The following is an 11,659-nucleotide window of genomic DNA, read 5'->3' as shown; positions in this document are numbered from 1 at the left end:
ATTACATTGTTTTGTATATTGAAAGGCGTTTCAACAAAGAAAAATACAAAACCAATATGTTAATCATTGGGACATGTATGTTCGACCACTGGGACGTTTACCTTATATATTTATATTCCCAAAACCTCCATTAAACCGATGATTCAAATAGATTCCTTTTATATGTTGCGAAAAAACTGCCTCCGCCAGGACTCGAACTTGGAATCTTCCTACTTTCCGGGCGGGACGGCTTTCCATTCGGCTTTCTTTCTTTCTTTTTCTCTCGACTTGCACCTTAGAGAATTTATAATTGTGTTGCGAGAGGACTGTCGAAGCCTCGGTGACCGAATGGAAAGGCGTTCCGCCCGGAAAGTGGAGAGGTTCCAGGTTCGAGTCCTGGCGGAGGCAGTTTTTTCGCAACATATAAAAGGAATCTATCTGAATCATTGGTTTAATAGGGGTTTTGAATATAAATATATATATATATAAGTATATGGAATATAAATATATATATAAGTTTGAGACTCAAGGATCAGTCTAAGTGTGGAAGGGTTGATTCGCCGCGTACGATGATCAAGAAAATTTCGATACATGCTGGACATATTATCCTCCCACTATCATATTAATATTATTAAAGTAATATTAATATCTAATGGTCCTAAGACATCCATGCTAGGCTCCTTATAAGCCATTTAAATATTTTTATTTTAACATTGTCTTTACCCTCCAGGGTCGGGACCACCACTTAAGTGGTGGTTTCCGTGATCGGTACTTTGTATACGATGAATACTATATGATATAAGGTACACTTTTTATCGATTTTCTTCGTGGAATCTGGTACTTCAAATGCCAGCCTTCTAAAGGTTAAGGAAAAGAAAATTGATCATGCTTTTGACCTCTTGGACGATTGCGAGAAACCTTAATGCTATCTACACTTTTTAAATCATGTATCAAATGTTCTAGATTTTTCTCGAAACATACTTCTCATGTTGATTGGATCATTCTTGCGTAATTACGGCCATATCCCGTTGTGTTTGCTATCATACATAAAAATATTTCACGACTAACGGAATATCCGAGCGCGAAACAGACTTGGTTCTCTCGAACACCAGGTGCAAACGATTCATTCTATGCGACGGTCGTTTAACGTTACGAAAGATCTGAGTGTCTCCCGGTGAGTTATAAAGTACGATTATCGTATTAATCCACTTGAGGGATTGTCGCGATGTTAGCGACGGAAATAAAATCTGCTGACAGATAATTATCTCAATAGTATTAATTGCTGTCCGCGGATTTTCTAGAATTATGCGTATAATGAACGGCTTATTATCTTTCTCATAAATCTCAATATTGCGTGAGGCGCTTTCGTAATAAAAAAGATGAAAGATACGCTGCTATATATTACGAGGGTGGTCTGAAAAGTTTCCGACCTAACAAAGATACAAGTCATTTTTTCTGAAAATTGTTTTTTATTTTTCAACATAGTCTCCTTGTAAATCTACACACTTCTCCCAGCGATGCTCCCATCTCTGTAACCCGTCGAAATAGTACTCGGCGTTTTTCTCTGCAAAATAATTGTTCACGAAGGTGATTGCCTCTTCATTTGACGAAAATCTCTGTCCTCCGAGCGCAATTTTTAGATGAGGGAACAAAAAGAAGTCGCTTGGGGCTAGATCTGGTGAGTAAGGTGGATGGTCAAGCAGTTCAAACCGTAATTCGTGGATTTTCGCCATGGCAACCGCTGAGGTGTGAGACGGTGCGTTGTCTTGGTGAAACAGGATTTTCTTTTTCTGCAAATGTGGCCGTTTTCCCGCAAGTTCTGCCTTCAGCTTGTCAAGTAATGATGCGTAGTATGCTCCTGTAATGGTTTTTCCTTTTTGAAGATAATCGATTAAAATAACTCCATGACTATCCCAAAAAACAGTCGCCATCACTTTCCCAGCCGAAAAAACAGTTTTTGCTTTTTTTGGAGCCGGTTCCCCCTTTGCAGTCCACTGTTTGGACTGTATTTTTGTTTCAGGCGTATAATGGTGTATCCAAGTTTCATCTACAGTAATTAATCGGCGCCAAAACTCGGATTTATTGCGCCTAAACTGCTCCAACAGAGCGTTGGAAATGTTCATTCGAACACGTTTTTGGTCTAACGTGAGCAAACGCGGCACCCAACGCGCGGACAGCTTTCTCATGCCTAAATGTTGATTTAATATGCGACAAACACGTTCTTTTGACATGTTCATAACCTCTGCTATCTCTCTCACTTTAATTCGGCGGTCGTCTAGCACCATTTGGTGAACTTTGGCGATGTTTTCGTCGGTAGTTGCAGTTTTTGGACGTCCTGAACGTTCATCGTCTCCCAAGCTCTTACGGCCACGTTTAAATTCAGCGGCCCAAAATTTCACTGTCGTAAATGATGGTGCAGAGTCCCCATACACAGAATCCAACTCATCTTTGATTTGCGTAGGCGTATTGCCTTTCAAAAACAAATATTTAATGACAGCTCGATACTCGATTTTGTCCATTTTCACAAAAACACTCACATCAACTTACTCAAACGACTGTTACATAACAACTGCGAGTCCAAAATGGCTGAAACTTCGGTGAGTAACTGTCAACAGATGAACAACGAAATTCACTAGCTTTTATTTACAAGTGCTGCTATCTTCACGTTGAGGTCGGAAACTTTTCAGACCACCCTCGTATGTCACGAAAAGTCTTACATCGGCAAGCAATTAGCAGAACATTTCTGTAATATATACATATAAAATTTTGTACGCAGAGAAGACATTATAGTAAAAATTGCACGGAGAAAACAAGTTCGGTTGTGTTAACATGAGATTTAATTTTCATTCACAAACCAACGCGCTTTGGTTAAAGAAAACGGAATTTCTAGTTCCTAAGACCACAAATTTTGGTCGTAAGACCGCAGAAATTCTATGTTTTTCCATCAAATGGTTCGTTCATTAACACCAAATTTAACATTTAATACAACCGAATTTTTTTTCAGTATACAATTATGTAATCTTGGACCATAAAAATTACAACCGAGATTATTATATATTCGTTTAAAAATGCAATGCGTATTTAACTTTTTACCATAAAATTATTGTGGTTATTTGCGAATGTTTCTTATATCGCGTATATTCTGTAGATCTTATTAAATTTACTATTTTTACATTAAATTTACTATTTTTCCATTATTTCATTATTTTTCATTATTTTCCACTATTTTACTATTATTTCTACTATAATGTCAAAGTTCAGTTTTACATTATAAAAAATATAATCTTTACATAATTTTTACATTGTTCTCTCCTCGTATACCGAGGACGGCGTTATTAAATTTGAATAAGTTAACAGTCACACGCCATAATACAAGGAATGTAAAATTTCACGTATTCATCGATATTCCAGCATTTATATCTAATCAATCATTATGCTAGGACGCGTTATACGTTCAGCTTGCATTGTTCTCTCTTTCTTTCTCTCTCTCTTTCTTTTTAAACATCGCAAAAACAGATCGATTACTGGATTTAATGGCCGCGCAATACTTCCGCATATTGCATTATATGTGAAATATCGCTATTTTTACAATTCCGGACCAATTTGTTCCGACAACTGACACTGCCGTTAATTAACATCAACAATTCATTAAAACTTCCACCCTGAAATTTATGACTTTTCTTATCGCTATCTCGTTTCCAATTCCTATCATCGTTTCATCGGGAAGACATAATAAAGTAGGAAGGACCGATATAGATTCTACGTGCCTCTCTCTAGAGAATTTCTCCAATAAGATCGAGCAAAGTTTCGGACATAAATGACATTTTTGCTCCATATTGCATTGACGTTTCGCCGTAATCATCACTTCCGCCTTTCTCGCACACAAGATTATCATACTGAGTGGTTTCTATATACTTCTTATTCTTTTTTTTTTTGTTTAATAATCCTCTTTTTCCGATCATGATTCTCTTCTTCTGATTAGCATTCAAATAACCGCGCGTAACTATCGATAATTGATAAATCCTCGAATTGTAAGGGAAACTCCGGCAAAAAGAATTTTAAGTAAAATAATATTTCGACGAAATTATTAGCACGTAAAGAGTTGAAAAATCGATTCCGTTCCTCATTTTATTCTCTGCCTGGTACATGACGGGGACTTTTTTTCTTTTTTCTTTTTGTTACTGATTGCTTCACGACAAAGCGGTCTTTGGATGGGGCAATCGTGTAATTTGCAAGTACAGCCTGAACTATAAGCCATTGCGCCAGAATAGAAATCTCTCGAGATGAAGTATGTGACTATGCCGCTCTCGCCTTTGTCATCAAATAATCCGAGTAAGTCATAAATTGCTTTCTCACTATCCATCCCACTACAACGTAGTTGTTTACTCAACGGCTACTCATTATTATTCAAGTATCGCAGTCCGCAATGTGCCACTCACGCCTACGTATTCGTCGCGGAGTCTCACCTCGCCAAGACTCTGAAAATCCGTGTAAATCGATAGAAGATATGCCTCCGTGAATATTGTTCCGAGAGCTCGGCGGGAAATTATGGAGGACCGATGGAATTACACGAAATCACTTTTTTGATCCCAATTTGATGAAATTAGTTTTCCGCGAGTTGCGGGGTTATTTCTTTTTTACTCTTTCGCTGGCTCGCAAATGCGCGTAATAGATCTGGAATTGCGTCATTTCCCGAGGCAGAATCCCACATCAGCAACTCTAAACGTCCGTGTGTTAAATTGCAATTCAATTGCTGATGAAATCTGCGATGCGCGATGCGACTCTTTCACCTATCCCCCTCCCTCCCGGCATCTTACTTTTTTTACCTGTTCTTAGAAGCGAATATGTAGTCGGCTTGAATATTCTAAAAATGTAAGCTTGAATATTCTAAAAAGTTTCGTATGTATTGACTTTACAAATAGTTGACACACAATTCAAATATTCATAAAGCATCGGCAGACACGACCTTTCGCGTCTGTGCATTAATATAGAACGAGATGAACGGACAAAACACGAGCCGAAATTTTTATACTAAATTAATCTTGCAAATTTTGTCCGACTTGAGGAGTTTGAAGATATAACATTATATACTTGTTTTTAACACTACGAATGATTATTATCACTTAAAACAAGACTTATCTCCGAATTATTTTCTATTCTCAGGATATCCTCTGGAGATCTTGTGTTGTCTGGAAACAAGTATAGGTTAATAAATAATGAAATATTTACGAAGTTCTAATTATAAAACCAATTATGAATACCAACCGAAATATCAGCTAAAAAATCTCTTTATCTTTTATAACAAATAACATACCTAAAAATATTTGATGTATCGCTGCCAGCGTCTTGGTGTCCTGGTCTCTTGGTTTAGCATCCCGTCTGCCCGCTGCTTCGTCGTGGCATTCCGGATATTTGTGGCACTGACACTCGCGTAGATACGACTATTCGATTTGAAAAACGCGCGTTAATTAATCCTCAAGCTACTATGCGCCACTAAAGCTTCCCTGTAAGGCTGGAGTCCCATGGCATGTATTTTCCGCGTGTCGCGTAAGCGCGTAACCAATAGATTTCGACGTTTAGTATTTCTGTTGGAACTTCTAAAAGAATAGAAAGATATGATTGGTTACGCTGTTACGCATTACGCGAAAATACGTGCCTTACTCATTCTGTGGGATGAAGCGCCACTAAAGTAGCTTTCCGCCAAATCATTTTTTAGTAATTTTCAAGTCATTATCTCACTTGTGTTCGTAGTTTTCAAAGTTGTATACATTTTCGTTTACGTGCATACCACGGCAGAAAAGTCCGTACTGACGATATTGCGCCACGACCAGCTTTGCCGTAACTAGAAAGTTAACGTAATACCAACGAGAATCCGATTCTGCTAAGCTTAAGAGCATATACAGTAATCAGATTCACGAAATTTGCAGTAGTTGTAAAATGAGTTTCTCTGTTAAACGCAATTAATGAATCCTATTGCACAACAACGTTAACTCATTAACGCCCAAATGTGAAATTTTATGTTGATTTGAACTATTTACTTTACTACAGAAATGAGGTCTGTTGTTTATAAAGAGTACCATTCCTACCAATTTCGATGTTGCTTTATCGAATAGCGTTGAGAAAATTTTTAAAAAATCGCAATTTATGCAAAATTTTTGTAAAATAAAATAAAAAACGCATGTTTTTAGGGCTAATTTTTTCTCCTTCCGCTATATTCTCCATAAAAACGTGTTAATATCGTTCGAAAAAATGTCTAAAATGTGTTCCTGACACTTTAACTTAAAAAATATGCCATGGATATTTTTTTCAACAAACATGGCGGTACAAAATGGCGGTTGATTTGTAGCATTTAATTCGAATTTTCGTTTATATTTGGTTATCGAAATTGTTTTACTATGTAATTACTATGTAAATTATTATGTAATTTTGTAGTAATATTGACCCTAAAACAATTTCGATAACCAAATATAAACGAAAATTCGAATTAAACGCTTCAAATCGACCGCCATTTTGGTACCGCCATGTTTGTTGAAAAAAATACCCATGGCATATTTTTTAAAGTTGATATTTTTAATATTTTTTTAAGTTAAAGATTCGGGAACACGTTTTAGACACTTTCTCGATATTAACACGTTTTTATAGAGAAAATAGCGGAAAAAGAAAAAATTAGCCCTAAAAACATGCGTTTTTCATCTATTTTGCAAAAATTTTACATAAATTGCGACATTTTCTTAAATTTTGTTCGAAATTGATAGGAATGGTACTCTTTAAACAACAGACCTCATTTCCGTAGTAAAATAAATGGCTCAAATCAACATAAAATTTCAGCACATTTGGGCGTTAATGGGTTAATCCAGTTTAATAAATTAGTGAACTGTTGCATTTAATTGGAGAATTATTTTAAACCTAAAAGAATATAACAATTGGATATAAAAGTTTACTATCGTTACTATTGTTACTATTGTTACTAAACTGGAAAGTTGCTGTGTAAACATAGTCAATATAAACATAATCTAATAACTTACTTGAGGAGACCTAATCTCAAATCGACAATCATGGCGCACATATCCAACCTATGGAAAGATTATTGCCGGTCGCACCTTCGTCCTCCGCTCTATCGCTCACGCGATAGATTTCTTTCATTTGTTTTTTGCTCCGTAACATTGTATCATTGTTTACGATTTCCGCCAGACGATCAAGTTTCCATAACTCTTGAAGCATTCGACAGGGCTCTCTCAAGCAACGCATTTATTCATACGTATTTCCCCGATCGAATCGTTGATCTTATCGACGTGAGTGTTCGTGTCAGTGCTAAGAGCGAGTATTCGGGCATGATGGAGCGGAAATGGAAAACAGGATGCTGCGTCTGGAAAAGTGACGGACGCGGACAGTGACGTCGTATTTCCAGGTGCGTAGAATTATTTATTGTATACGACGCTCCAATATTAACGAATGCTTGGAGAACATACCAGAAATAAGGGGATATTACGAGTCGAAATTACGCTGAGGAGCGTTTAATCTGCCATTATTTGACAAATTATAGCCTCGTGAATCTCTTAATCTATACTTGTTTCATACAGGAAACATTTGGTTTGTTCGTGTTGCTTTTCGCACTCGATCTCCTCGCTCTCGTTCTTTTCCGGCGTTCGAATATTCTATCTTGTTCTAAATGCGAAAAGTGCAAGCAACAGACTTATTGATATAAGCAGCCGCACAATGGTCTATAGATAGGAATTTATAATTAATTATGACCTCAATCATACTCTCAATCAAGTGCAAGCAACAGACTTATTGATACAAGCAGCCGCACAATGGCCTATAGATAGGAATTTATAATTAATTATGATCTCAATTATACTCTCAATCAAGATAACAAGTAATTTACAACTACAACTACATATATGAATATCGACTTTCAAATTTATAATAAATTTCGTTTCAAGTTTTTTGCGTCCAATAATACTTCTCGCGCCACAAAGCATTCCATTTAGAATTTACCAACGACATTTTTCACTATTTACCTTTCTTCATTGTTTATCTCTCTTATTCTACTGAATCCAAATTTACTTCTATCGGTAAATAATGTTATTGAAAACACTGCTATCTTTGTTTTTGCAGCTCCTTTCTTTCCAACTGTTTCCAAACCATATTAAAACATCAAAAGTTTTAATATCAAAAAGTTAATAATAATGAAAAAATTGTAAATAGAGGAAACTTTTTTATTTAATTTGATTATTATAAATATCAAATATTTGTTTATTTTTTATACTCTATAAATAACCGAGTAAGCTGCTTACTTAATACATTGCCGATTAAAATTAAAAATCAAGAGTAGATAGAATAAAGTAGTAGAAAATCAAAGATCAAAAGTAGATAGAATTTTTTGGGACAATAGAATATTAAAAACTTAAAATTATTGAAAGTATAAATTAGTTCGGTCCGTTTCTTTGTGGTCAAAAATGCATTTATTTCAGAGCAAAATGAATGAACAGATTAATCAAAGTATTGTCCATCGCTGGCTACTACTTTTTCCCACCTCTCAGGCAATTTTCGAATTCCATCTCGAAAAAATGTCTCGTCTTTTGAGGCGATTCAAGTTAGGAGCCAATTTTCGATTTCTGCGAAAGAAGTGAACTGGTGACCTGCCAAATCGTGCTGCATCCGTCGGAACAACCAGTAATCAGAAGGAGCAATGTCCGGCGAGTATGAAGGATGCGGTAAAATACCACTTAAGCGTTTCCAAATAATTTTTTACGGCTTTTGCGACATGAAGCCGAGCGTTATCATGCAGAAGAATAACTTTGGCATATCTTTGCTCGTATTCCGGCCGTTTTTCTCGTAATGCACGGCTCAAACGAATCAATTGTTGCATAACTCCCAATAATTCTGCAAGCTCCTCTTGCGTTTGACTCGGATCTTCATCGAGCCTCCAATTCTTTGTCTTCGAATTTTTTTAGCTGTCCAGAGCGAGGCTTGTCTTCAACGCTGAAATCACCATTCTTGAAACGTCGAAACCATTCCCTACATGATTTATCAGTTGGAGCATTGTCACCATAAACTTCTACAAGCATTCGATGCGTTTCAGCTGCACTTTTCTTCCAATTAAAGCAGAAAACTAAAACCTCCCGCAAATGCTGCTTAATTAACACAAAATTTGACATATTTAACACAGTAAAAAACAGGGTTTTGTATAAAACTCAAAGCGATATAAACTGAATATTATTGACAGATGTCTAACCTCTCTGAAACCACCGAAATCAGCTGTCACTATGAAACATTCATAACAGCCAGAGCTATCTTTTGAAAACGGACCGAACTAATTTGTATTTCCAATAAAATTAACAAACTTAATATTAAAAACTTTTTTTGTTAATAACCTTTTAACAAACAATGAGCGCCGATAAAGGTCAATAGCATTGACCTCCTTAAGACCTCCTTAAGAGATCAACATCAAGGTTTAATTAATCGAAAATCATTTGGAGCTGGCTGTGTAAAGGTAAATATTTATCGAATATTATTCTGAAATGTCTTTTTTAAGTTTGTCAAGTTCGACAAAACTTGCAGCGTTAATGCAGGACCAAAATTTAGTGGGCTGGTTCGCCTTAGTAATAAAACCTTAGTAATAAACCTTAGTAATAAACTTGCGATCGTGTTATTAATGGATTTCGCGAGTTTCTAACGGAACAACGTGCGTTTGATCAGTATGGCTGATACGATTACATAGCCGCGCTTGTGCGACTATAAATTCGCTGATAACGATGTGCAAATTTCAACGAAAATTCGAAATTACCGAGCATCAACGTTGGCGGTAACAATCGATGTGGAAGGTGCATTATGCATATTCTACGTGTGTTTATATCGGTCGTTAAACATCCGTCTGCCCACGAGCAACCGACGAGATCACATAGGTCAGCTGACGCACGTTTGTCTAACACAAATAACTCACAGAAGTCGTGTCACGCGTAATTCCCCTTAGGAATGGCCTCGCGTTCCCGCGAGAGTCCGTCACATTTTCGAAGGTGGCTGAAAACTTGGCAGAATCACGCGGAAGGCACGGCGACGTAATGTATGTCGGGAACTTTTGTGGAAATGTCGCGACAGCTTGATATCCTCCGGACAATGCGAAGACGAATGGCACATTACTGTTTGCGAGATAAAACAATGAGGATTGATTTGGGTTGCCTCACGACGGCGTCGTTACGATTCTTCTCGCGAACTCGTCCAAAGAAATATTAATCGTGGAACTTTCACCCCTGATCTCGCGTATCTTACATGTCATGATAGTAGCACGAAATTACAGGTGTCCTCAAAACCTGTTAGACACTTTACTGACAGTATGATGTATCTTGTTTATGAATAACTTGGAGCAAAATTTCTTCATTAAAATGGAGGGTCTTTTGAACTACAGCTAAATTCTTAACGGGTCAATTTAGAACTCATGACAAGCTTATATAATGTTGAGTAACTGACGTTTCGGACAGTTCAGATTGTCAATCATTTACACAAAATTTATTAAATATATATCTAAAATTTTTCACAGATAGGACTTTTTTTTATATATTCTTCTCTTTTATTCTCTTTCTTTTTAGATATACTTCCTTTCTTATTGTTAAACATTACTAATCCAAGAGTTTCTTTTTTCCAACAAGGACTAATTTATACTTTGATTTAAAGATAAAGGCTATTTTTAATCTAATTTTACTAATTATTATTATTTTAACAAATATTCTATACTTCAAGAAAAGTCTAGATTTCAAAGAAGCTCTGTATCGATTAAAAACGCAGCGTGGTCTCAGCCTTTCAATACCTTTTACTTCAAATCTCCACGACTTTTACAAGCTAATATATCGCTCATCGTATCAACCGCTGCACTCCCGATCGATACTGTTTAAACGGTCGTTTGTAGCGTAAAGCAATGTCTATAATGAGAACTTAAGCCATAAAACTTAAGCCTTAAGCCATAAAAAATTGATTAATCACAGTCAAATATGAGGAAAATAATCGACTATGATTAATCAATTTCTTATGGCTTAAGTCTTACGGCTTTCTTACGGCTTAAGTTCTTATCGTAAACACCTCTTTACGTAACGGTAGAGGCTTTGTTGCGCATTCCGCAGACCTAATTCTAGAAAATCTTATCTCACGTACAGTGATTTCTCTTTGATCCATAACTTTGTTTAAAACTTTAATTATTCCAAAAATAATCGACTATAGTTGGTCAGTTTACTTATGGCTTAAAACTTTTCTAAGTAAAGGAGTTTTAAAACGAAACGAAACGACGAAAAGCTCTGAAATTAAAATAATACAGCACGCAGTAACTTCTCACTCACCAGAGTTGTAAAAATATCAATTAAATTTGCCTCAATTTAATAATTAATTTGAGTAAATAATTTCTAATTTAATTAATTGACGATTAATATAAGCTACTTCAATTAAAAATATTTTAATTAACCACTGACTTCAAGAAATCTAATTAAAAACCTTTTAATTAACGATTGATCTGAAGGAATTTAATTAAAAACTGTTGAATTAACGATTAAAACGATTAAAACGAGCGAAAATAATTAAAGATTATTCGATTAACGATTGAACATAGTCAATATAATTAAATGTTATTTAATTGAGAATTGATATATATATATATATATATATATATATATATATATATATATATATATAT

This window comes from Odontomachus brunneus, unplaced genomic scaffold, assembly GCF_010583005.1.
Source record: "Odontomachus brunneus isolate Ranch 3 - 2012 unplaced genomic scaffold, Obru_v1 Obru_scaffold_062, whole genome shotgun sequence".
Taxonomy (NCBI): Eukaryota; Metazoa; Arthropoda; class Insecta; order Hymenoptera; family Formicidae; genus Odontomachus; species Odontomachus brunneus.
This window is presented reverse-complemented; position numbering follows the sequence as displayed.